This window comes from Bombus pascuorum, chromosome 9 (assembly GCF_905332965.1).
Source record: "Bombus pascuorum chromosome 9, iyBomPasc1.1, whole genome shotgun sequence".
NCBI classification, from domain to species: domain Eukaryota; kingdom Metazoa; phylum Arthropoda; class Insecta; order Hymenoptera; family Apidae; genus Bombus; species Bombus pascuorum.
This window is the reverse complement of record NC_083496.1, coordinates 3076942-3104501: the sequence shown is the minus strand read 5'-3', so window position 1 is coordinate 3104501 and position 27560 is coordinate 3076942. Positions and strand designations below refer to the sequence as shown.

The window sequence follows — 27560 nt, the reverse complement described above, 5'->3', positions numbered from 1 at the left end:
ATTATCGTACTTTGGACATGCGGAATAAAGTTTCATCTAAATTCTAAGTGGAAAGAACAGATATAAAATATCGAAGGAAATATAGCGTAACTTCGCATCTCTTTAACTTGTCAAAAGATTAGCTTCTCCGATTCTTAAGTAATTAGGTATCGTCACGTTTAAAAAATATTCCATCCGCAATCGCTTATTTAACTTTCAATAAAACGAGTTTCGGATTGTATCGAAATCAATCCGTCCGATTCTCGACGAGTGGATGCCACGCAAAAATAGTTATCGTCGAATGTGGATACACGAGTGGAAGGTCGTGCAACAACGCGGACGCGAGCGGGGGTGGGTTTTGAAGCGGTGGTTTTGCTGGTAGCAAAGGGGGGACGACGCAGATCGACGCACTGCATATCCGGTCGAGCGAAACCGCAGCACAGCGGCCGCGCTTACGGGTTGACCGTTGAAACATTTATCGGAAAGCAAACACGGTGTGTTTAATAACAAGGATGGAGGTAGTCGGTTGAGATGTGTACACTGGCCGGCCTGTTACATTTTACTATCGCCGGCGAGGATCGTCCCTTCAACCCCCTCGAAAGACCCTTAGGAAACGTACCAGCAGGTTGACATCGGTCGTAGCTACTTAGAAGGCCAGTTCTGTGTACGAAACACGTCATGCCACATTGAGAATTAACTCGTCTGTTAATCGATTTAGGAGAAACCGCGTGTGAAGTGATATCGTTGCGGGAAGAATCGGCGAGGGTGTGTTTGTCGGAGCTGTGGTGCAATTAGAGAACAAACACGCGTTCCGGGGTTAACTGTGGTTAAATATTTGGAAGAATATCGCGACAGAGGATTGGCTGGATAGAAGAGACAAGCAGGAAGAATTGTAATTTCAATTGTAATTTGTGGGAAACATCGGGGTGCGTTTTATCGTTTTCTTGTTTATCGTAATATTGTTTTAATAGAGCAGATGTTTTCTCTTATCAAACCGATATAAAACGTTTCATATTCTTTCGTGAATTATTAGTTGCGACACGCAACGCACGCGGTTCGTATTCCATGCACGAGTCCACAGGTAAAAAGGGTGGAGATTTGGTTGGTTGCGCAACCAAGCCGAAGTTTGGGAACGCGTGCTGCACACACGTCGAAACCGAGCATTAACGAGCGGCAGTCTCGAGAGCGATTTCGAGTTGCGAGGGGTCGAATAAGGAGCAAACCAGGGTTAGGGACGAGAGAAGAGTTTCTCTCTATTCCTTCGCGTTATCACACACTTCGGTGCACCTAATCCGCGCGTAACCATAGTCACTGTATTTCCACTGTTTTGCCCTTCGTTCTGCTTCGACGTCGTATCGCGGATCTCACCCTTCGAACCTTTCGATGGAGAACTCGTTCACGTCCATTCCGTTCGCTCACCGACGCACACGGAAACTCGCGCGATAGATAAATCAAAATCTCCGGCATTGTGCGGCGTGCGGTCGACGGCTCAGACAGCTTTGGCAACGTCTTTGATTTCGCCGTGAAACGGAAGTAACGCTCGGGGAAAAATGGCAAGGGGTAGATAAAGAGCTAAAAATGGGCATGACGTGGCCGTTTCCAACAACGCACGTTTCTATCTTCCATTTATTCGCGACACTACACGACTCAATTGGTTGTGCGATTCTCAAATTTTTCCAGATATTATTTCAACGAGGATTCCTGAAATATCGATATCGCTTTATCGAAATATTCTGTTTCGTCTCTATATTTTTTATACAGTAAATCCATAAACATTCGTGGTCAAAATACCTATAATATCGCGACGAAGATCGACTATAAGGCAAACGTTGAAAGGAAATGTACGAACATAAAGGAAGAGTATAAAAATCATGGATATACGAGAAGTAATCCTTTCAAGTAGAGTATATCTCTGCAGAAACTGAATCGATGTATTATTTACTCGTATTTGAGCATTTCCGTAAAACGTAGAAGACGTTAAGAAAAGATGTTTCGGAGATCTAGGAACTCGTACGATCGCCTTTACCGACCGAAACGGTACCTTCCAGTTGTTCCTCGATCAATATCGCAAAGTGTTCTTCGAAAGTTCCAGGGAAGCCAAACAACAAACACGCGGTCCAGATAAGCCACCTTTAAATTCGTGCGAAACTCCGCATCAACCCATCGTGTTCGATTCAAAGCGTGTCCCGACGATAAGGAATACATACAACTGTGGCGTTCGCCGACGTCGTAGTTGAGAGATGTTCCGTGCAGCTGGTAGCGGAAGTGCGCCAGCTCAACGTCGCGTCGTTCACCAGCAACCGGCCAAACAACCTCGTTCCGTTCCAACCGACAACCACCCGCGCCTCTGTTTTCCCACCTCTTTCTCTCTGGCTTTTCCAGCTAACCCGGGAAACCGTAACTTGCCGCGAACCCTCGCGTCTAAGATTTGTGGTACATCGGCAACACACGGTGGCCCCAATTTACTGCGCATTACGCCGCTTTTCCAGGTTGTTTCTCCTCCACAGGAGTTTCCGTTCTTCCAGCTTTTCGCCCTCTTCCCGTCCTCTCTGATCCGTTATCCTGCACTCGATCGGTTTTTCGCTATTGGTCCGCGCACGCTGTTTCCACGGCGAACCAAAGTTCCTTGTTAAACTTCTTCCACTTTGGAGTTTCTGCCGCGGAACATAGTTCCACGGTATTGGAAAATTGTATTAAAAAATTAGATGGCTCTTTCGTTTCCAAATCGATCCCGTTTCTAGATAATTATCGCATGGTGTCGAAGTTAATTCCAAAGTCGTTTGGAAACGCGTTCGTAGTTTTATAAAAAGACTCGTATAGCGATCAAACGGCTCATATTATAGGAATTCACCGATAATTTTAATTACCTACAATTTTCCCTCGATGTAATAGTAGTTGGGATAATTAGATTCAATTGGTAGGCATTCGTTTAATTGGACTCTGACTAAAATTTCATTCCAATAAATGTAATTCTACTATATTGCGTATCGAAAAGTATAGTAGCGTTACGGCGATGGAACGTTTTTCGAATACGTTAATCTACCTTGGTAATTTTTCTACTTTTACCGGAAGGGTGCAATATAGATAGCGTATTTCTTTTCCTGCTCACAGTGCGATGCATATGGTAGCTGGAAGTTCAACCACGTAACAATGGGCAGCCGACGACGAGGCTCGTTGAAAGCCGCTTCAACGTGACTAATCTAATTTCCAATCATGCGCGAGCTGTTGCTGCGAGCACAGTTCGCTAGCTGTCTCTTCTTTCTTCTTCTCTGTGTGCCCTTCGGCGTGTTTTCGTCGAGTTCATTGAGTTCTATGCGATTAGTCGTTCAGACGGTAACGACCTGTCTGAGGAGCAAATTTAACTGGTCACTGACATTCGCCTAGCGGTTTGACTTGTAATTATAAAAAGAAACTCCATTAATATCGCACGGTATTACAATCACACGATTTAATCCGTTTTTCGATTGTTTTATTTTCGAATTAAATCGAAATTTCTCTATTTCGTAACGACGCTTTTAGTGTTTCGTAAACCATATATCATATTATTTACACGTTGTTAATCTCTTTTTACGAGGACAAAGAAGGATAATTAACGAGAAGCGATTGGGACCGTAAATTCCTTCAACGGTTGTATCTATAAAATCTTTATTACGGTATAGGTAATTACAAGTTATAAAGAAACGATAGTATTCTACGGGTTTACTAGGATGAGCAGGTTTCGATGCCGCAAAAATCTCTCAGCCCGATAGAAAGCGACCGAATAAAAATTCCGTATACCAAGCTACCCCTTTCTCACTTTAAACTTCTTTCTCACTACGGTGCTATTCTCTCTATCGCTTCTTCCGGTTCCCACCGGCGTGCAACTTCGTTCTCTTGCTGCTCGCGTTTTCCAATTCGCGCCGAATGGATCGGTCGCGCGGAAAATAAGAGATTGCCGTGATCTTCGCGTCTCTCGTTGTCGTGCTACTTATGGTTGAAAGAAGCGAGCAAGAAGATCGGCTAGCAGGAAGGAGGAAACCGGAGGAGTAGTGAGAGAGGACCGGAGAGAAAAGTAGAAGCGAGTCTTTCAGCCGGAATTCCGGGACGTGGTGGTGGTTCCATGACGAGTAGAAGGAGGACTTTTAATTCTCGTGACGTTTACTTCCGGCGTACGTGACCCAGTTCGCTCGCTAGGCGCCTCAAAAATTGCATCCAACCTTGGCTCAAGCTCTACGTCAACCTGTTCTCTATTCGCGCTGGATCACCTTCTCTCCGGCTGGTTTTTGACCGTAATTGAAAATCTTCGCCCTTCTTTGGTCGTCCACCGTCGCGCTTTCTTCTTTCAACCCGCGTTTTTTCAGCTCTGCCGTGGCCGCCCCCGGTGCCGACATTTGCATAGAGCAGTCGTTGAGCGGCGCGCTCAACGCTGGATTATCGTTTCCTTTTTATCGGGGTCGTGGCATAGTTCGCGCCACGTTAGCCTGCTCAGTTAGAGAAATTGTTTCCTCTCTGAAGGCTGAAACGTCGACTCGACTCAGCCCGTTACGCGAAACCGAGGCTATCTCGTTCGCCAACGACTTATATTCTCGTTGAAACGGGAAGCGACTAAGCAATTAACGATATCGTGTTCGATAATGCTACGTTGCAAACTTTTCTGTATTCTACGCAAGTCGGTTCGTTCGTTTTTACGGATGGCGGAAGATCGATCGACGGAGAGTTTTCGCTCAATGATTTCGTTTTCATGGATGATTTGCGGAAGTTGCACCTTTAATTTTATGGAACGTAAGGAAGCAACCTGTCGACGATCGTACGAATGCACGTGCGAGCGGAAGATCGATCTGACGTTCCGCGAGAACGGAGCTACCAGTGTCTCTCGAACGGGGCACCCATCAGTTTCACTGCTTACGACGGCGTCGCGCCCGCGTCCCGGATTCCGCGACGTAATCGATTTCCGATTTCTTAGTGGCAGCAATTTTTCAACGTTCCGTGAAAAATAACTCCGGAATAAGCCGTGCTTTCCAGCGTTGCGAGACAGAGACCTCTCGTCGTTCATTCCCATCGTCGTTGCTCCTACCCTCGTCGTTCTCTGACTTATGAGAAGTTAGCACGAGGCTAGACGCCAGTCCTTGATCCTCGTTCGATCCATAACTTTATCACCGATCGCGGTTCGCTCTATGTTGCTACGATCGATTGCGGTAGATAGACAAGGAGGAAGAACCATACGGGGGTGAGCTAAGAAGGGTTGTTGGCGTTATCTACTTAATACATACATTACATTCGGCTTTACTTCTTGGCTCGTGTTAACCGCTTCCGAGTGCAAGTCGGCGGGCCCGCGATAAAAAGAGGATAATAGGCGGCTTAGGGTGCAAGAGGGGCGACTCGAGAGAGGCACACTCGATGGGAGACAAGCAAGCTGCTTTTCGGCAAAAAGCCGCGGCTAAAAGGTACAGAGACAGAGAACGAACTGGGTGGACGAAGAAACGGTGCTTTATTAAGACGTACGAAATGCGGGGGTGGAACTGTTCTCTCTCTCCGGTGGAACTCGCGCGATCGCTCTATTGTTCCTCGCTAATGCACAGCCCCGTACGAATTCGCTTCGCTTTCTCCCTTTATCTTCTCCTCCTCTCCTCTTCTTCGTCGACGTTTCCCCTGTCACCGCTGCTCTGCCTTGCTCCGCTTGCACCCGCACTTGACCCGCTTCCGAGCTTCTTCTCTCTGCAAACGATAGAAAACAGTCGACACACTCGAAATCGTTTCCTATTCCGTTCTCTGGCCGAAGGCAACGTAACTCACCCTTCTCGCTTCCACTCCTTATTCGATCTCTGTTCCGCGCTCTCCTCCGGCTTCTTCCGCTTTTTCTTCCTCCTCGTGCTCCTTTTTCCCGATCACGCTCTCGTTAACATTCATACGAACGAGACCTTTTCGCTAAGTCGACTCGCCCCCTCAAAGAGAGAAAAGAGCCTCTCACGGTCTCTGGGGTAACCACGACTCCCTCGGGCCTTTTCCCTGCAGGGTCGGTCGACGTGTACAAGCACAATCGCGCCTTCGTGCACAGGCGGCGGATTTTTTCGGGGGTTAAAATCGCGTGAAAGCGGCTCCAGGGTCTCGAATCTGCTTTTAGCAGGCAGTTACTAATAAGCGTACCAACGAAATCACCTTCGTTTCCGAAAGGTATTCCCTCGTGTTACGACGATTCGTTTTGTTCGCGTCTCTCGGTAGTTGGACGTTTCGTTTTCAAAGAACGCGGTAGCGAAGAGAAAAGATTCGAAAGTGGAAGATTTCGCGGTTCTTTCGGTTATTCGAAAGGAGTAAATATCGGGGAGGTATAAAGTTGCTTGGATAAACCAGTTAAATAGTGCGAAACCTGTCCGCTTAATCGCGCCGTCCAAGTAAACTTCGTGCCTAAAAGGATGAAGCGTGTTGCGTTACAGAAGATTTTTACTACGGCGGAGGCGAGGTGCAGGCGAGAATACCGATATCGATTTTCGTGAAATTCGAGAGAATATCGCGGCGTTAAGGGAAGATTGCCGACGTGACCGACTCGTTTCTCGGCTCGAGTCTATTGATTTTTTAATAAGCGCGCCTTTTTCCCAACCGATCGACGAGATAAAAGAAAAAAATAAAAGAAGGGAAGGAAGAGAAGGAAGAAAAAGAAGGATGGAGAAGGGGAGAAATAAGAAAGAAAAATGAAAGAAGGCAAGAGAGTGGCTCGGTAGCGGACTAAAACTTCCTGTCGAAGTTTCCCAGGCGCATTAATGCGCGCCAAATTAAACCGAAGTTTCTTCTTCGGCCGGCGAACTCTGTTAAACCGCTTTGTAAATTCCTGTCTAGCCCGTAGCTCCTCGCCCTCGCGAACCGTGTAAAACGATCCGACGAAATATTGCGGCTCCGTATCGACGTATCGAGGTCAGACTGACCACCGACGCTGATATACCTTGAGACTCTTATTTTTTCGTCAACTCCGACCACTCTACTAAGAAGGCGGTTTCAACGAGAACGAAGATCTTAGAAAGTTAAAAGGTCGAGCTGCTTAAAAAAGACTTCGCTTCGTTAGACTCGATTAAGCGTAGCTTTTTATTTTTTTCGCGCAGAATTAACGTCAGTTTCGTGAAATCTTTATTTAAAGTTTCGTATGCGTTTTAGGAAGACTCTATTGTGTTTCTGTTTCTGTTGTTCGAGATGACTGCCATTTCGAGTAGAATAACGTCGTTGAAACTTACGATTCCATGTATCTCCTCGATTCCATGTATTTAGAGAGGATTATCCTGTTTAAAAAGGTACTCGATCAAGCCGAAGAAGTGTCTCGCACCTAAAACAGTAAACGCTAACGAACACGTTGTAGCCGCTTCTTCGATGGCTGTCACGGCTCGAGCTGCGGTAATTAAGCGAAATCGAGGCGCCTTCCGTGGAAAATACGAGGATCTTACGTGAGACGAAGGTTCGTGGTTGTACCGCGCGATTCAACAAATAATCCTTATCGGCCGAGTTCAGGGGTATACGTAAAAAAGCGACACGGCTACCGGTGCAGCCGGGGATCAGATTATAAGCCCGTCGCGGTCGCGCGTTACATTAATTTAGCGCGCAAGCTATGTCTCCCTCTCTCTCTTTTTCTGGCAGGTTGCTTCTACGTTCATTCTCCCTCCGGTCCCGGTTGGTATGCGCGGATTACAAGAAGCTCGTGTACGCTTCCTGGCTGCACGCGCCTGCTTTTATAAGTGGACATCCATTCTTTCTTCTCTTTCTGTTTCTTTTTTTTTTTTTCTTTCTTTCACTCCCCGCGTCGGGAAATGTTTACAAAGACGAAACGAATGCAGTTACGTCTCTTCTTGAAACGGTACCTCCGGTCCTCTGGTTATTTTGTTACGAACAGGGGAACGAGTGATATATTCTCTCCGAATGGCATGAAAAGAAAGAATTATGTTTATTGAATGTTTTAGGAATATTTTACGCTCTGAGCAAGCGGCGTAAGATGAGTCGATAAGCATTAGCATTTTAAGTAAGTTTTTATCGGTGTCCCTTATCGTGCGAGCTTGGAACTAATGCGAAGGGAAATTTCATAACCCCATGGTATTTCGATGCTTTAACGAGTGTCCCATATAGAAGCAAGGTACGGGCTTGAATCGCGGAAACTGTAAATCACTGGTGCGCAGACTTTTAAAGAACCCTCCTGTGCTTCCGTAATCGACCAACGAATTCGGTATACGGTGGCAATAAAAGGCTACCGTTTCATATCGTGCGCACGCGATAAAGCGCACAAAAGGATCGTTCGAACGCTGTGCTCACCACCGATTTCATATTTCTCGCTGTAAATCCCCGGGCGGAATGCTTGATTCCCTCGTTCCGCGCGGTACCGCGTCAAAGCGGAGCAAAGAGCGGAGCGGCAAAATGAAGGTTACGGTACTATGGGCGATTCTAGTTTACGAGGGAATCGCTTCGCGTCTCATTTACACCGTACGTGGATCCGGTTAAATTTCGTTCGACGCACGATCGCAATTTTATCGTCTGTTCGCGTTGCAACTCGTCGCCGCCGCTGGCTTGTTTACACGCGCCAATTTCTCCGGCCGATATCTGCAGACGAGCTATTCCACTTCTGCCGCCCGAGAAATTGATTCGCGAACGAACGAGCGCCCACTCGATCAACAATAACAGAACGACGCGAGCACGCGTGCTGGCGACACGCATTTCCACCCGTAAAGCATCTCGATACACGTTGGCACTCCGTTCGCGGAATTCTCTTAAAGGACGGGAAGGATCGTTATCGAGTGCGACAAATTGCTCTTCGCTTCTCCGCGAAACGAACTTCCAAATGGGTTGTAGCTTCTTGGTGAAACGACCGTGGAAAAACGAATGCCTCTGGCTTGCTTTCTACGACCATTACTTCGATTGGAAACAAAAGCCAACTTGGTTACTTAGGTTTCGCCAAGAGTTACGTTCCGCGTTCATTCTCAAAATTCTTTACGCGTCTGGAGGTTGTAAGGGAAGAACGCGATAAGACACATCTCCTATTTTTTTAGGGCAACAGTTTTAAAATTCACTACCACGATCTACCTCGTATTACGAAGACGTCATTTTCGTCTTTATATTTAATTTCTAAGCTGAACGTATACTTTTGCATCGCGTTGAAAATTTCGAAATCTCAATAATCGCGTCTTTCACTTTCATAAAGCTTTGCCACCTATCGACAATTAATTCTAAAAGACTTTCGCTTTTAGACCTAACTCTATCTACTCATCGTGTTTTTCTCCTGCGAAATTCATCTCAAACCGGCGGTTCACGTAAAAGTTTCCTCCGTGTCTGTTTATGTTAAGAATTGTGGATCTTTGGTGCCGAAATAATGTTACAGGAACATTGAATATACACTGGGGTCTAATATTAAAATAATAATATATTTATTTCAAGAACGATTTCTCATATATTCATCGATTCACACTTGCACGCGTCTCCGCACTTTCTCCACACACAACCGTTAACCGACTCTTTTTCCAGATGCTTCCAGATGCTCATTTATCCTAACAAAAGCCTGGACGCTCTCCGACGCTTACACACATGTATCCACACACTGATACTCACACACAAGTAACTCTAATACGCATTTAACCCAATCCAGCACGGAAAATTATACATATCTCAACAGTTTAAATTCATACAAAGCCAGTCCCATGGTTTTTACGCTGGTACTACCACCGAACTCGAAAATACAACAGTTTCCTTTATCGCGCGAAAGTCACCCCCCTAAAAATGTAATGGCAGGCGGTCGCGCGGCTAACTGGCCGATAAAATCGAAATCGTAAAACTGCGAAACTTCTTCCTCTCGTGAAATGAACGTTCGTAACGCGACAACGCGCCAGGGAAATTATCTTTTAAACTACCCTCCACGCGAAACTCCACTTTGACCGTGCGCTCGCGTACCACCCGTAACTCTTGCTTAAATTGCGCGTTCCGATTGCACTTTTGCCCTCGACTCGCCTTTTCTCACGCGGACGCGATCGCGACGTGTCGTTAAGCCAACCTCGGCGCGCCCCTGCTTCCGACGCTATCCTCCCTTTTTCGTCGAGGGTAATTTTTATTTGAGCCAGTCAGTTATCGGAATCGTTATCGGGATGCATTAAAAAGTTTGTTACCGCTGTGCCATTGTCGGGCTACGTGGCGCGCATTCCGCGAAAGTTACGTAGCCTTCGGCGCAACTTTAATTAATTTCGTCGCGACGATGGCCGATTGACGCCAGCGTTCCACCAGCTCTCGCCGAACACGGTTAGACTGGATTAAGATTCGATCGTTGCATTCGACGCGTGCCACGTTTGTCAAGGAACGAGCGTCTCGTATGCGTGGAAATTGTCTTCGACGCTTGAATAAATTGCACCGGGTTCGTTTGTGATTTTACGAGATATAAATCGAAGGATGGCGAAGCAGAGTCTGGTCATAGATTGCGTGCAGCGTTTGATTTGAAACCTATTACGGGCATTATTTTTCAAGCAAATGGAAGAGGTTTTCATTTTCGGAGCATCCCAACCATACGACCATATATTAACTTTCTATCCTCTTTTAAGATATATATTACAAGCGGCGTAGAAAAGATAATTTTATTAAAATAAACACGCATCGATGTTTGCGATTTTTATGAAACGATTCTAACGTTGGATAGTAGTTTGCTATTTGCTTGTAAACATCGTTGACGAGCGAATGGTGCTATTTCTGGTCAAGTGAGTATTAAAAAACGTTAGAGGCTGTGTTCCGTAATTTCCGTCCGATTTCTCTCAATATTATCGAAACGTTGTTATTGTTTATTTCCTGGGAAACTATCCTATAAAATGTTGTCGTGTATTACGGTTTACGAGCGAAAGCTGAAGAGAATTTATTCGCGCGAAATAACAGAGTCGAAAAATAATAATTGCAGTCGATCGAAACACTGATTTACAACGTAACGTGTATCTCGATGAAAGCTTCGTCTCTGTAATACGAAAAGAAGAACAGAAAATTTATCATGGATTAACGTGTTAAAGTAAAAACTGCCTTTTTTAACTTCATACAGTAGTTAGACAGTAATTACATATAGCCAACCACCAATATACATGTAATTACACTCGTTAGTACCGTTGTTCTTATTTAGACCTTCTTCTTGACGGGATAATTACCAACATCCGATGCAACAAATTATAATCCTACGCGAAATTCATCTGCCGTTCCATAAATCAATACCCGCCACAAGGGGCATTAAAATCGAACTGGTGACTAACCTTTCGGAATACTTGCCACGTACAACACGTAAACCACTGCACATAACGATAAAAGTAGACTAAAAACAATGAAACATACGCGGATAAGGTCGATGGAATCGGGATCGATGGTCGGCAGCAATTAACGCGATAATTGAATTACAGTTAGCCGGTTATCGTTCCACGGTAATTCCACCGTGAGGCGGGAGCATGGGGTATCCGTGTCTCACGCAGCGAGTTCACGGATCGCCGTGATCGCCCAGGCGAATGAGAGAGGATCGCGCGGATTCCTGGCAGTCGGCAGCGAGCAAACGGCGGCCATAACTGACGCAATTAAAGCCGGTTACATTGTTCGAAGGGAGAGAAGAATAAGGGCCGCGTGGCGAACAGAGGCGCAGTGTACACGGTTCCTCTCTTTCGCGTTTCTTCGTACTCGGGAGGAAGGAACGCGCGACACCGTAGGACCGAGCGGAATTGTCGGCTCCTGTTTTCGATCGGCGAAATCGAGAGGGCTGTGCTCGTTCTGTTCCGTTCTCGTCCCACGGAGGCGCGTAATAAATTGCAATTAAACGGACCGGGATCGTTTAAGCGGTGCGACTTTGGAAGATTTCGCGAACACGCGTCTCGACCGCCCCCTTGCCACCACGAGGACCACACAGCGTGTCCGATTAAATTGCGCTGCTGGTCGCGCGTTCGATCGCGAAAGACCTCTTCATTAGAACGATTCAAATTAGCTGCGCGCGTCGACCGACGGTAGCAATAACGGCGCGCGCGACGGTTCGCGATTTTAATTGGCCGGCATTCTTTTTTCGTGCGAGCGCGAACCGCAAAGCTTCGCTCTCGACGCGGTTCCTCTTCATCGGCGTTGTTCCTTATCCACCACCGGTGTCTGTTATGTTAATTAAAACCGGTTACGAGCTCTTTCGAGCGGGCGACACGCAACAATGCTCGCTTAAAGCGAACAAATTTAATGCGCCGTGTACACCGTGCGTCGTTCGGCCCCTTCCGTTATGCCCAACTACCGGTAACTAACCGGTAGCCTTTTACGAGTATTCTCCGTATCTGGATTTTAAATATCTACGAGAATTGTAAAACTATCATAGATTATAGGTACCGTATAAACCATATAAACCGTATAAACCTTCGAAATCTAAATAGTAATCGTCCATATAAGCGTAGGCTTCTTTTCGTATCGTTAGAAACGGCAGCATCGCGAATGCATCGAATACCAGCGACGAGTGTACGGAGCAGTACTTAAAGAACCATAAAAGTTGTAGTTTGAATTTATGACCGGTCCATCGATCAGCAACCGGTAGCCTCGGGCTTAAGACAATTTCCTGAGAACAGATGTCTCTGTTCCCCGTCTGGTTTCTCCGACTCTCTTGAAAATCGAGCAACGAGAGTACGTCGAACCGGCAAAGTCGAGAAGGCAGAATGTCGAACTGCAACGGGTACGGTACGCGTAATTTTCGCAACGTCTCGACTTTCGACGCTTTTAATCCACCTCGTGCACGGTCTCGCGACGCGTCCGAAAGAAGAGTGAAAGAGAAAGAGAGAGAGAGAGAGCGGACGAAATTCGCGCGCACCTTCTCGATACCTTTTCAGGAGACCTCTTCATTATGCGATCCCGATGTTTCCGTGCAATTAAGTCGGCTTGCAGGCAGGTAGGCCCGTTAGTCGGCGCATGTTACGACCGCGTAATAAACGTCCCGCGGAAAAGTTATCGCGTCGCTTCGTTTGAATTTGTGATCTTTTTCAGAATGAGTCCTCCGCCATCCCACCCTTTCTCGTCGTGTTTCTCTGTTAGTTCGACGTTCGCATCCAGGCTCGATCTCTCCTTCTCTCTCCTCTTATCCAGTCGTGATGTCCGATAATAAAAAGGGGGCCGAAATCACGCGCTGTTTAACGACTCGGACCCGCAAGAAGCTCTCGCCGTAAAAGCCTCTAAAATCTTGGCCCATTCCGCGTAAAGAATGTACAAGCGCGTTCTCAATGTAACGAAACCTGCGGCGTACGTTGTTCGCGGAATTTTACTGTACTCGCGTCGTGAGCCTCGATAACGTCGCCTGGATCGTAATTTCCTTGTAGCCGGAATCATTTCAAAGAAGACGAGATAGGGAACTCGAATGATTTCTCGTGTTCTTCGACTACTTAAAAAGTAGTTGCCTCTTTCAGAGGGAAATTAACCGGCACCAGATATCTAATGTGATTTGATCTTCGATAATTAACACGGAATAGCAAAAGGAAAAAAGATAAGGAGACTTTATTTGTAAAAATATCTAATCTCCTTGTATCCGTTATCAAAACGTTCGACGATGTAACTTTCATATCATAATCAATGAAAAATATTCGACGGCAAAATATTTCTTCGATAAATACAAAGGAATGTAATTCATCTCAATGAATGGCTCTTGCACGACAAAAACGATTTACCACGTTCAATGATGCAACTCGAGGACGTCCTGCGGCTTGCGCGTATCTAAGTCCATTGGCTAGCAGCGAATAATACCATCATCGAGTGACTTCTGGTCGGACGTGCAAATATTTCTTCCCATCGCATCGTGGAGGACTAAAAGCGATGTGGTGGCGGCGGCGACGACGACGGCGACGACGTGCACGCGGTCGTTCGTTCGTGTGCGTGCGCACGGAACCGAGACAATCGCTGGAATGAGGGGAAGAGAAAAGACGAGCGACGAGTGCATTCCGAGACCCGCGAGAATGAGGCGCGAGCATCGAGCAGGTGGTAAAGGGGAGGTAAAGGACGAGCGTAAGACGGAGGACAGAAGCTGGACCGGGGAGGGAAGGTCGGCAACCCGGCGTTACCGCTTCACAAAGACAAGAGAGACGAGCGAAGACGGTGAAAAGAGGGAGCCAGAGCGGTGGCAGGAATGCCGAGGGAGGCGCTGGGCCCTCCGTGTGTAGTGTTTTGCGCTTTTCAAGCCATCCTCGCGTCAACCTGTTTCTCGTCCACTCTCTTCGTTCGTCGCCCTCTTTCCTCCGTTCCGTCGTGTTTCTTTCGTCGCTTACCCCGGCCTCTTAGTCTCTAAAAAACTACCACTGCCGAAGAAAAACATTATTTTGACGGAGACAGCCGGCTTAGACGCGGAGATGTTGACGACGGCTCTGTATACGAAACGAATATTTTCCATCGTACAACGAGAAGAAGGAGGAGAGAGCGACGAAAGGTTTTAACGATTTCGCATGAAAGCCTGCAGAAGCTTAAAAAATCGGGCTCAAAAGTTGTATCGCCGTGTTCGCTGAATATCCGGCGTTCGTTTAATAAAAGTCGGACTTTTGACGAATTTTTTAGGTCACCGATGATTTACGCGTGGTACACGGAACGAGTTGAAATCTCAGTCTTGGAGAGGCTTCTATTTTCCCTTCTATTTCACTGGGAAGAGAAACGAAGGCAATTCGTCGGTGTCGTGAAATCGGGGTCTGCTAAAAGAAGGAGTGTTTGCTCTTCTTCGCGGTTAGCTTCTCCCCCTTTCGGCGGTGAGAATGGCGAGGAAGCTCGCGTTTTTCGTTTTTTTCTTTTCTCTCTCTTATTATTCGATCGTTCGTTGGCAACACGCGAAATCTCGTTTTAATCGAGTTCAAACAGGGCTGGGTTACCGCGGCTGCACACTCGGTACAACAGAATTTTAACGAGCGAATGCTTCCGATAGGCTCTCGCGGTAATTTGAAAGCGTCAGAAAAAGGCAGGGAGCCTCGATCGATTTTCGCGGAAGGGATTGAGGAAACTGGGTCAGCCGGCGGACCGTACCGGCGCGTCTACGCTCCAGTGGAATGGGAAAATCGTGTCCCGGTGACGAGACGGTTTCCCATATCGCGTGCTCCGTCACCCATAAACGTCGAAGGCGCCAATTAATTATCACTTATTAATCTGCTTATTATACGAGCAAACGTTCGACCATTACGCTTCGAATCATCCGTATTATCAACGATACGATATAATTCGGCTGAGACCTAAATATTCATCGTGCGATGAATTCCAATGCCTGTGTGACGTCGTTTCATCGTTAAAGGGGAATCGTCGGATAGAATGGACCGTCTCTGTGAAGAATCGGTCTTGCAAACATCTCGGTGATTGAGCGTAATTGATGACGATTTTACACGGCCTCGGGTCCGATTACTTTGGTCCCGCGCGAAGTAGATCGAACCTGACTAGGTACGGCCGCGCGCTAAAGTGATCGTTGCATGGGGCACGGGCCGCTAAATGACGAGTGACGGACTGATTGCGCCGTGAAAGGTGAGAGAGTAAATTGTCGGGGCTCGAGGTGAGAGCGAATGGCACGTAGGTGAATCGAGGATGAGAATCGAACCGGTCGAGAAAGTGAACCGAGAGCACGAAGTTGTAATAACAAAGACATCAAAACCCGCGGTGTAAAATACCGACACAATGTACACCGACGGATAATAATTCTTCGCGAGACAATGAGTTCGAATGTGAAATCGGATTTATTACGCGAGACGTTGTATGAGAACGTCGAGTCGGTAGATTACGGTCGTTTGATTTAGATTCTAACCGAGCGCATTTCCACTCCGGACTGTACTTGAATTTGTCATTATTTTATCTCGCCGAACGTAGCAATCTCGTCGGTGGAAATCGCAATCCTCTGGTAAAATCAATGAAAATTGATGTTCTCCGGGTATCCATGCATCGCTGTCTCATTTTTCTCTCGTTTTGTCCGCATTACAACGGTAATAGTTGGGCTGCGAAAAGGTGTAGGAAAACAGAGGGATGGAAAACAGCGGCGCGTGAAAATACAAAGTATTATACAATATTTTCAGCGCGGATGGCAAGCGACGAAAACCGGAAATCCGCAAAACCAACGGATCGACGGGTGGTACGATAACGCGCCGCGAATTCTCGCCAATCAGCTTTGTGCGCTTTCGCTCGGCGAGCAGAGCACGGCAAACGAGGCGCGAACGGAACCCGAGCCGCCACCACCACCGGTACACCCCCTTCGTTTTTTTTCTCCTCTTACTCTTGCTCCTCCTCACCCTCACCACCACCACCCTCCCACCCTTCTCCTCTGGCCGGGCTTTTATTTGTCCTCCTTCTTTTTGTACTTCAAACGCAATTAGTGCAGTCAACGCTGGTTGTGCGCGCCGACGGGGGATTATAATGGCAGCGCGTGCACTCGCGCGGCTAATGAGATCCGGAAAAATCAGGCCTTCGGTTTGCGCGCGCCCGAGCGACGCTTGTTAAATGACGCTCGTTTGAAGCAGGCTTCCGTGTTTTCGGCCGCGACCGCTTCCCTCTTTTCCGATTACAAGCGTACCGGCCAGCGTCAACCCTCTCTGTGTCTATCCATCCCTCGTTCGTTTCGATCTGCTTTCTCCCTCTGTTTCGCGTTCACGCTCTGCAGCCTCTCGACACTCTTTCGTTCTCTTTCTCTCGCACCAAAAAGCTTCAGCTGTGATTTCTTGTCGCATATTTTTCGGTTCGCGCACGCGCCACTCCGCGTCCAAGGGGTTAGAGGTGCGCTCCATGAAGCGAGACGAACCACGATGATAATTCACTCGCTGACGAAGCAATTACGCGCGGTATTCGCGCCACTGACTGACGGTTTTTTTACCCCCGTTGCCTGTTTCAATCTCATTGAATCACAGGAGTGAAGAGGAGAGGGTGGTTTTATGATTTTTCGAAGAGGTAGATTGAAATTTGTCACCAGGGACGTGAAAGGCAGTTTTGATAGATTGCACCTGACGTCGGCTGCACGAACGTCGAATCGATGATTGTTCGATACAGTCGCGGATTTCACGCGCAAACGAGAATTTTTCTCGCGATAAATGGAATCGTTGCGGTTAGACGAGTGCCAATAGTTCAACTCTGCGAAGTTTATCGCGTTCAACTGCATAACTGTGTGTATGTTTATCGACGATCAAATTGAAGCACCCCCGAGGCATCGTAACTCACAATGTCTGCGGTATCTAAAATAGCCAAAATAACAACAGCGGCCTGGTTATCTCAACGAAGAATTTGTCTCTAAATTCGATTAACAATCCCTGTGAAAGTGGATAGAAAAATATAAGCTTTGCCAGAGTGTAGCAGAGTAATTATAAAATCATTCTTGCATCTTCTAGTCACCGTATAATTACATTTGTTCAGGAACACTTGCATAGCGCGCGTAATTAAATGGTGCAAACTTCGTATAATTAGAGGCGTTCCTATTCAAACGTAACAAAATGACAAACCTGCAGTTGCAAATAATTTATTTTTTATATCCTTCTCAACGCTCTTAACGAACAGCAAATCGAATCTGGTACATCCCGCGTATTTACATAAATATATCCGTCCAAAATTCTAATATACGGAATTAATTATACGAAACACCCTCCGAAACACTTTGAAGAGTTTCATCTTGCTTTAGCATCTCCAACAAAATTTCTCAATATACCAAGTTCTTAAATTCAACCTTAACCCTCAAAGCTTAATTTTCACATTTTAATCCCGCTACAGCCGCATATTTAGCGACGAAATTTCAACCAAGTACACAAACTATAAAGGTTGGCGCGTCGCCTGTTTTCTTCGACGGCTCACACGTTTGCGCGCCCCTCCGAAACGCATCATTTACTCGCAGCGTGAGCTGGCATCTGCATGCTGCTCGGGGATGTTCGTGCAGGCAAATGAGCAGATCTCGCTGCAGGGTGCGGCCTTTGCGTCACGAGGGGGCAGCGTTTAGCGCGAACAGATTCGCGACTGCGAAAAGTAGCGGCGGAAAGTTTGTTTGCCATGGCCGAAACCTGCGCGTAACCCATTTTACGAGCCGGGATTAGAGCGACCCGGTCAAAGGACGCGCACACCTTTGTGCCGTCGCGCGTTTTCTTTCCTCTGTGTCGCGCGTTCCACTGACTCGTGAATTTGTGAAACCAACGCTCGGCTCGTCCTCGCCGCGTATTAATTGCACTTTCCTGTTACGGGTTGCGCACGGAGCTAATTCGTTTAAAACTCCGCGCCGAGGTTCGTCGTGTAAGTCTTTTGTCGCCTGAAAAGCACCGAGCTTGTTGATATTCCTCTGCAATCGAAAGAATCGTTGGTTTTATCTTGTGGAAGTTTTCATTCGTGAGAGGATTTGAAAATCGAGAGGAGAGGTTTCCACTGAACTTTGTAAAGAGAATTACGTTGGTATTTTTTTTTTTTTTTTTTATGTCTGTCATGGATGGGATGGTTAGTGGGAGAGAGCAGCCTTCGTTTGGTGGAAATCAAATTTCAGGCAGAATCTCGAGAACATGAGTGAAAAAGGGAAAGGATATGCGGGGGCGAAGAGACTGAGCGGCGAACGTCCATAGATAATTGAACGAAGTGGGTACGATGAGAGGGCAAGAGAGAGAGAGAGAGAGAGAGAGAGAGAGAGAAGAGGAGGTTCAGGAACGAGGTGGCTTTTACTAACGAACGCCATTTGGTCCTCGGTGTGGCTCTCGAGTGTGCACTCGTCGCGTATTCGGTTATTTGTTCGGTCAGGTTCCGAGGGAGAGACGAAGCGAAAAACAATCGGCGCGGCTCGGCTGAATCGAGCGGATCCGCGGAGGGAGATAAATAGTTCATTTGGTTGAACGGACAATGAAACATAAATTCGTAATGCCGATGGTAAGGTAAAGGGGGATGGTCAGAGACTGGACGGCGATTCATTATGGTTTATCATATAAAAGAGATGAATGAAGATGCAACCGGAGAGACGGCGGGCCGGAATAGAGAGGAAGAGTGACGCAGGAAGAAACGAAGAGGAAGAAGAACGGAACGGAGGTATTTTAAGCAAGTAGAACACAAAGGTGTTTCGTGTTCGAGGGGGATAAATAGAAAGGAAGAAGGCGCAGCTCTCTTTCTCTCTCTCTCTCTCTCTCTCTCCATTTTTCTCGCGCGTACAGTGTGGAGGACACGCGAGCCGCGACGTCGCGACGGTCTGTGGTGTTAATGGAATAAAAAGGTAAACTGGCGAATAAAAATAAATTCGCGAATTCAGAGGTGGGACTGAAACGAGGGATAGCTTCGTTTGAATGGGGACGTGCGTATGAAAGGCTAAAGGAAGGAAAAAAGCGGCGGACCGTCTATTCACTTGGGTGCGCATAGGACGACAGGAAGATTCGTTGAGCAGAATCCTCTCTCTCTCTCTCTCTCTCTTGTTCCTCATTCCCTTTTCTATTTTTCTCACTCCCTTACACTCTTGGCTTTCGTGCTTTTTAGCGCTGAAGAAAAGAAAAGAGAAGAAACGAAAAATAGGACAGCCCCTCGGTATGGTAACGGTACTAATAATAACGACGAATTCAATCTCTTTTAATTAGGACGCGCCAGTGGTGATTGCGCTCATGGTCGCGCGACCGCTTGTTTGGTAGACATCTTCCGTTCTACGCCGCACGAGAGCTTTTTAATTAAAAGGCACTCCGCTACGGCAGCAAATTAATTGTGCGCGGGTATTGTTTACTATTTGTTCGTGTTCCAGGAGCAAAGGATTAATAATTTGCCATAGACGCGCTCGCGCGCGAGTGGAATCACTCGCGTACTCGCATATATGGATCGGCATATTACGCGGTCGTTTGCCGGGGTTACCGTGTCGCTGCAAAACGTAACGAGGAAAAAAGCAGAACGATGACCGGAACGGTTTAATTCGTGACGGTTGGATTGTTTCGGAACTCTGTTGATTCGACGTGCACGTTCAGAGTTTCGAAAGCGGAAAATATTTATCCTGTTCTCTCGTCCACGAAGCGTCAATAATTCGTAATTAGAGAGGAGAGAACAGAGGAACGTTCAAAGGTGATGCACGTGGATTAGAAAAAAGAAAAAAAAAAGGAAAAGAGGGAAAAAGAAAAGAAAGAACCCGGGTCCGAACTACTTTTCGAACAATTGACCTCGTTTAAGGGCGCTCGTCGCGCGACAAAGGGCGCTCGATGCTTAAGAAAGGGCGCGCAAAGATCTCGCGGAGGGCTGTACAGGTCAAATTGAAGTGGTGGCTGTACCGTCGCAAAAAAAGGCGTCGCATAGAGCGACGTTTTATTTTGCACCGTCGCGTCGTTTCTCACCGAATCTCCTCCATCTCCTCCATCTCCTCGACGAGACGAAAAGACGACGAGGACGAGGACGAGGACGAGGACAACGACGATGGCGAATTCGCTTCTCTTCGCCTTCAACTTTACCGGCGTTCTCGCGTCTCTCTTCGAGCACTTCGTATTCTCTCCTCTACCTCGGTTAAGGTCTCTCGACTACATAGGGTCGCTTTGTGTCTAAAAATGGCGCTTAACTGGACCCAGGGCATAAGCCTCGCGCCATCGAACGCTGCTTTTTTCGATGCAACGAAATCGAGGAAAAGAGCTTAGAGAAGAGCTTGATTCAAGAAATTTCTCTGGGATCGCGCGTCGTCGATCGTTCGATGATAATCGTTGAATGCTTGAATAATACCTATAGTAGTACGAGGGGAAAAAACGCTGGTTCTATGGAATTTTTTAAGGAGCAAGTTTCCGCCGAGAGACGCGAATTGGAGCACGACCCTTCCACTCGACGGGCAATGATTTATGAAAGATCCGGCTCGATTATCCCGTTGATTAATTTACCACCAGGGGCTGATCGATTTCCAATTCATCATAAATGTCCTCTCACGGTGGCAGAGCTCTTTCAGAGAAGATCCCCCGTGGGACGCCTGGAGAATGCTCCCGAAAGATGCCGCCAGTCAACCGCAAATTAACTTTAATGGTTAATCAGGCCGAGGTGTCAGCCTGGCAAATTTTTTGACGATAACGAAGAAGCAGGCAGTGGCTGGCAGCCGCTTCTGCCCGCACCGATACCTCCATCGACCTACGACCCGCGATGTATATATCAGCTGGTGGAGCATTCATCACTCTGAGACCGGGTGCACGGACCGGAGGGTTGAAATATAACCGGGCGACCGGGACGCGTATTTTTTATTCCTATCGACGTTTAATTAAAAGTTGGCCACAACGTGCGTGAGAGAGAAATCATGGAGCTGTGGCCGAGGGAAAAGGCTGCGTGGGAAGGGGAAAAAAGATTCGTGGGTGAGCAACGGTCGCACCTTGCTACGATTTGCATCTCCACTCTGCCGTTTTTCATGTTTTATTGCTTCGTTTTTGCCTTTTTGTTCCTTTCCTCTCTTTTTTCCCTTTTTGTTTCTTTCTATTTCCTTTCTTTCTTTGTTATCCAACGAAAGCAGGAAAGATCTTGGAGTATTTTTCTAACGGACAGTCAGCGATCTCGCTGGTGCGTGCGTCCGATAATGAGACAGACAGACCCTCCCTTATCGGTCCCTTCCGCCCAATTAAAAGCGAGTTCTTCCGGGAGCCGCGCAAACGACGGGGCAATGGGCCGGAAAGCGATTTCGAACGATCCTGACGAGGATGTTTCGAACGTCGTTTAATTCGAGAGTCTCGTCGTCGTCGTCGTCGTCGTTGTCGTCTCTCCCTACCGTCCTTTCGTTCTCCACTCCGTGACACTCGACGGCTAGAGGAAATCGTTATCTGCAATCTTTTCAGAACGTGCAGCGAGAATAGAAACGTTGTACGTAGTCCGTGCGAACTCACCGGGGCCAAAAAGAGAATTTAGACACGAAGGAAAGAAAGTCTCGTGAACGGAACAGACGAGACGCGAGGAACGGTTGCACAGCCGACAGACTGTAACTTGTTCTTTCTCGCACACTTCGTGCTCACGTGAGCCGCAACCAGCGAGGTGTGTTATTTCATACCCCTGGAGCAGACCTTTAGGCAATTTTCGTTATAGCGTAGGTTTCGTCGACAATCTTCGACGGCTTCTCCCCGCGTTCTTTTACTTCGATTATATCCAGCAGGTAGGTAGAAACAGGCACGATGAAACAGGCGCCCTTCTAACCAAACAATGAAATATATTCGTTCTTTTCTTCGTTCTCCCTTCTCTTTACTTTTACACGAACATCCCGAGTAGAATCAAAAATATCCCTCTACGTTTATCCATTGTTTCGTTCCACTGTGGGTAGAATCAGGGTAGCAAAACACGCACCCACGGCAACGAAGAAAGTTTAGAGAGAAAGAACAAAAAACCAGTAACTCGATCCTTCTCTCGATGGGATCGACGAAACATCGAGGGCAAGAAAATCTTCTGTGTCTCCCCTCCGTAGCTAACCTATCTTGCCGGAGTTTCATCAGGCTCTGCCGATTCCACCGTTCGGAATGATTAACTCCCGCCACGGGTAAACTGTGATAAAGCGCCGCTACCGCTGATTATAATTCCGGGCAGACGTCAAGGAAATTCATGAAAACAGAGAGAAAGATCGGGGAGGTTCTGCTGCGGCGGGACGAGCAATTTCGGCTCTCCAGGTTGAAAACGGTCTCGCGAGGCCTCTCCAACCTCCCCCCATCGCGCTCTCCTTCTCTTATTTGTCTCCTCTCTTATACTCCTCGCGTTTGACAGAGGGTGACAAAGGAATCGGCCTCCTCCGACAGCCTTTTATGGTGACGGTGTCATCGTCGTCGGCCCACGGAACGAGGAAGCAAAGCACCGATGGGGACGTTGGTCCCAAGCCCCTAGCCGATGGCAGTTTATTGCGAGGATACAAGGGGGTTGCGTCGGATCTGCTGACTCGTGGCTGGAAGAAGATGAATAAGGGAAGGAACGGGAACGGGGGAAGGATGGGCTGATGTTGAATTCGAGGCGGGTGCCTCGAACAGAAGAGAAAAGGGTGGCACGAAACGTCCGGTGTTTTCGATAGACTTTGAACACGAGGCCATTTAACAGGCGAGCTTCGTACCACGACATCGAATCTTCCTCTTTTTCTGCTCAGTCTTCCGCCTACCGAAAGTTGTCTCTGGTCTTATCTCTTCCTTTCTCTCTTATTCTTATTTCGCTGTATTATTTTTCTTCGTCTTTTCTCACCCCTTTCTCTTTTTGGTTATGCCTTACCTGTACTCTCGAGTAAAGCCACCCTTTATCTGTCCCTATATATATGTATAGAGGAACATACATATACATACGCATCAGCTCTTGCTGGCTGTGCCTTATAGAAAAGGGTAATCCTGCCATCCACTTTTCGTCCCTCCGGGGATTTTGAGAACGCTTTTCCGCCCGGTCGGCCAGCATCGCCGATGCCACCAGCGCCCCGCATCACCGCGGATATGAATAAATATTAGAATTTTGCGGATAAGCTCCGTTTTACGAGGCGATACTTGTTTCCTCAGCGACGACGTCGGTGGATCGATCGAACGATCGCTCGCACTCCACCTCCTATCGAGAGCCACTCGTATTTCGACACTCGTATACCACGTTCTCCCTATCCACGCGTTATTATATTTCAGTTCACTGACTGGTCGATGGTTTTTCAAATCTTATTTCCGTCTTAAACGAATAGAAAAGAATCAGTCATACGGCGATCTCTTTCGTTCGACGACCACGTGCTTCTTTCTCATCTTGGAAAGCAAGATTCTTGTGTTTTATTGATACGGAAGATATCGTACCGCGTTATGAAATAGCTCTGGAAAATTTTATTCGTTCATCCATTTTCAAATATTTTCCCATCAACGACGATTTGATCCAAAATGGGCAAATGAAGATATCACGTGATCTAATGAAGATATCACGAGGATATTTGAATATTTCTCCGACGAAATTTATGCAGAAGTTTTAAACATCGAAACTTCGAACTTAAACGCTCGTTGAATAAAAGTTTCGTTCGTTCGTAAGAGTTAAATGGTTCTGCCGTTGACCGAATGCGACGTACGGAAGAACCGCGTTAAAGAGGACCGAATTCCAAACGCGGATGGAAAAGAAATAAAGAAAATAGAAGAGAGGGAGGAGTAGGGGAAAAGTCGGTGGATAACCAACGGTTGGACAGGTACACGAGGTCAACGGGCAAAAAGCGGATAGGAAAAATGGAGAAAAAGCCGGCACCGACAGTACTGCACTTGACGTATGGTGCACGAGATAAGCGTGCAGATTGCGCAAGACTGGGTTCCAGTTATGACCGCGGATCGAAAACGGAATGAGAAAGACCGAGCAGGGAGGTGGGTCAAGACACCCCTTGTTCCACGCCGCTTTCAGACGTGCCCGGTAATAATATTACTCGTACATACGTGTGTACTGGTCCACTACCGTAACCTGTATCTGCAACCGGTGAACCGTGGATAATCGATTCTTCGTAGCAAGAATTAAATCGCTGCCGGTATCGCGTGAACTTTAAATTGTCGGCGTCCAGACACGTGGACAAGCGAGAGAGATTATTTAAATACTCGAGCGTGACGGCATGACGGTCAGTTGTGATTTACAGGAAGGACACGAGGAACCGGATTAAATTACACGAGGTAGAATAACAGGGGAGTCCGTGTCACTTAATCAGCCGAATCTTCTAGTCATCGGGGGTTGCGTACGGGGGTGACTTCTAGAGGATGAGATCGGAGAGAGAGAGAGGTCCTCGGAGACACGAAGAAGAGAGGGAACGAGAAGCGTATAAGCTGAAAAGAGACGAGGTTAACGGCGAGAGAGGTGTTACAGAGGGCGAGAAAAAGGATCGAGGGGCGGAGAGCCTGGCCGGGGATGGCGGTGCTTGGCATCGTAGAAGGGAATGTCGGAAAGACTAACAGGCGGCTTTGCACACATAACCGACGCAGAAGTAGCCCCGTGTACACGGGACCAAGCACGTAACTTGCCAGCCAAGGGTCCCAGATGCGAGCAACGAGAATACATAATTACAATGTCCTCGCGCCTGCTTGGGGAGCCTCTCTCGGAGGTTAGCTAACTCCACTCGGTAATCTAGACAATGTTACCCTTGGGAACGGTACCGCGAGCAAACGTATCCGTGGAAAAGCTGAAACGAGATTGCGAGGTGTAATAGGGGAGAGCCGACGATGGTTGGCTGTTGGCGTTTCCAGCAGAGTGGCTGGCCTGAATTTTACGCGAGTAACTTCAATTAAGGCGTATACCGGGATCGAACAGTTCGGTCTGTCGGCTCGTAAAATTTATACGCGTCGTTAAAAACTCGAACGGGTCGAATAATCGTTCCAAGAGTTCATTTTTCCACGATTTACGCGTACGCGGCTCGTTTCGAAAGGAGACAGACGAGATTCAGCTATCGAACCTATTCAAACTGACCGGCTGAAGAAAGAAGTGGTTATAACACGGAACTATGACACTCTCGCGATGAAAGTTACGAGAACTATTCATCCGATTGACTGCGATACGTAGCTGTCCTCGCCCAAAAACGAGGATCTAAATGTCGAGTCGATCGCATTGATCTTCGCCGAAATGCATGGAGCGCGATAAAATATGGGTAGGAACGATGGTCGAAGCTGAATCGGGCAAAGCTGCGTGGTTCCAATATCCGAGATATCTGTTATCGCCGACCTTTTGTCGTCAAGCTGTCACTCGTCAAGCTTATCGTATCCTAGCTAATTTACTTTAAATTCTTTCAATGGGACTAGGATTAGAAGACTATCGAAGCTAACACATAATTATTCTAACTTGTTATATTACCGCAATCCTTTTAAATGGTTTTGACATATATATTGAATCACAAACTTATAATACAAAATTGTAGTCGACCAGTAGTCGTTTGCTCGATGTCTTAAATTAATTGTCACATTTCGTATGAAACCAGTGGGATTCCATTCTTCTTCCGTTCCTCGGGAAGACATTGTTCAAACCCAGGAGACACAGAATTCGCTATACGACGATTAACTTCAAATTGCGCGGCTGAACGGCGAGGGAGAACCAGTCTGGCCACAAATGCACCGCAGAAAGCTAAAAAGTCAGGACGAAAGGGTGTGGTTTTACCCGGCGAGTACACTCGCCCGCTCCTTTCTTTCCTTTGTACACGTGCAGTGACGAAATCGTTCCTATTCTTCGCGAGGACGCCAATGGCCGTCGCAACATCGAAAAGAGAGCACAGGGTGGTTTCTCCCCCTCCGGTCGAGTATAAACGACTTAGCGAACTCTAACGTACGACTCGTGGCCGCCCTTGTGAATAGGGTGCCCCCCGCGGATCGAACCATCGAAAGCACCCCCTTACCCCTGAAAAATTGCCAGTTCCTGCGATCTCACTAGCCCTGTAGTAGTCCTACAACTTGGCATCAACAACCCTCGCGATTTATTTTATCAGCCGAGTTGCACAGTGTATCGTTTCCTGGTAACGACTTGGAAGCCCATCGTTCTAGAGTCAAGGATTTCTTTGCAACGAGTGCAAAGGAGATTTTCAACTCCCGTGTTGAAGGTTAATATAAGGGTAGATTTCTAAAAACAGGTAGAGTTCTTGGATTCATAATTTCATAATGTTAGGATCTTTCTTGACAATCTTCGATATACCAAACATTCCTCGAACACGCAAACGCATAAGTAAGAAGCAAGTTTCCGCGGCGGTAACCGCTCAAGTACTCTGACCGAGGAAATTCGAATTCCCACCGGGACAATTAACAAGCTCAGCAGTGGTGGCGGTAACCGTATATTTGCCGTAAGCCTCTGCGTAACTGTGTTAACGTCGCTATCCGTTGCAATTGCGTTACCTATTTGCACCAAGATTTCAAGTAGTCACCTTCCTCTCTCTCTGCCTCCTTCCCTTTCTCTATCTATTTATCTATCTATTTATCTATATATCACTTCGCAAATCTCTCTCTTTCTCTTGTTCCTTCTAGTAGATGTTCCTACGGTCGTCTCTAAATATACACGTGCATTTGTTTTCTTTGATTCTTCCAAGTTCGTCTTTTCCTTCATGAGCAACGCGCGTTACTTGGTCAGAGGACTGACGCCGCAACCAGGTGATACGACTCTGTTTTACGTGCACGTTCTCGTTCCCTCGCAAAACTACCCTCAAAGCTTGTGCACCGCACGCGCGTGTGTCCTTGTGTCTACATCCTTAAGTCATGTATCGCGTCACTCAAGACCACGCTCCACCCTCCTACTGACCACCGACCCTCGTACACTTCCTGTTCTCGCGCACACGCGGTTCCTCGTGTAGACATTCGTGCATGTCTATGTGTTAGTACGTGAACACAACAGAAAAGAAAAAGTAAAGCAAACGCAGAGAAGGAGACACAGAAACGGGACGTGCGGGCACTAAAGCTTACCATCTGGCTTTCCCATGACCTGGTTCTCGACTTACCGAGTTTTCGTTGTTAAGCCCGGACTAAGCACGCGACAATCGATACCGCAACGGTGGAGTTTAGACGAAAAAATGAAACTTCGCGTGGACGGAGCGTGCGACGAGATGTTTCGTGAAACAAGCCTTTTACTCGCCGATGAACTAAATTCCTCGGATCAACTGCTAATTAACTTTCCGACTCGTACGAGAAACTTGTTGGCGAATAAATTACTTTGACTAGACATCGTGTGCTCGTAAAGCTTGCGGAAGTTTGTTTACCTATCGATATAAGCAAACGCGAGTTTTACGTTCATTCATTTTAATATTGCACCCTTTGAGTCAT

The 27560-nt window shown here is 47.2% G+C and overlaps 1 protein-coding gene across 5 annotated transcripts in view; it reads left to right on the top strand.

Moving 5' to 3' along the window:
* The window catches only part of LOC132910268 (latrophilin Cirl-like), a 364455-nt gene that overhangs the window by 131812 nt on the left and 205083 nt on the right, over window positions 1–27560 (top strand). The window lies entirely within an intron of this gene.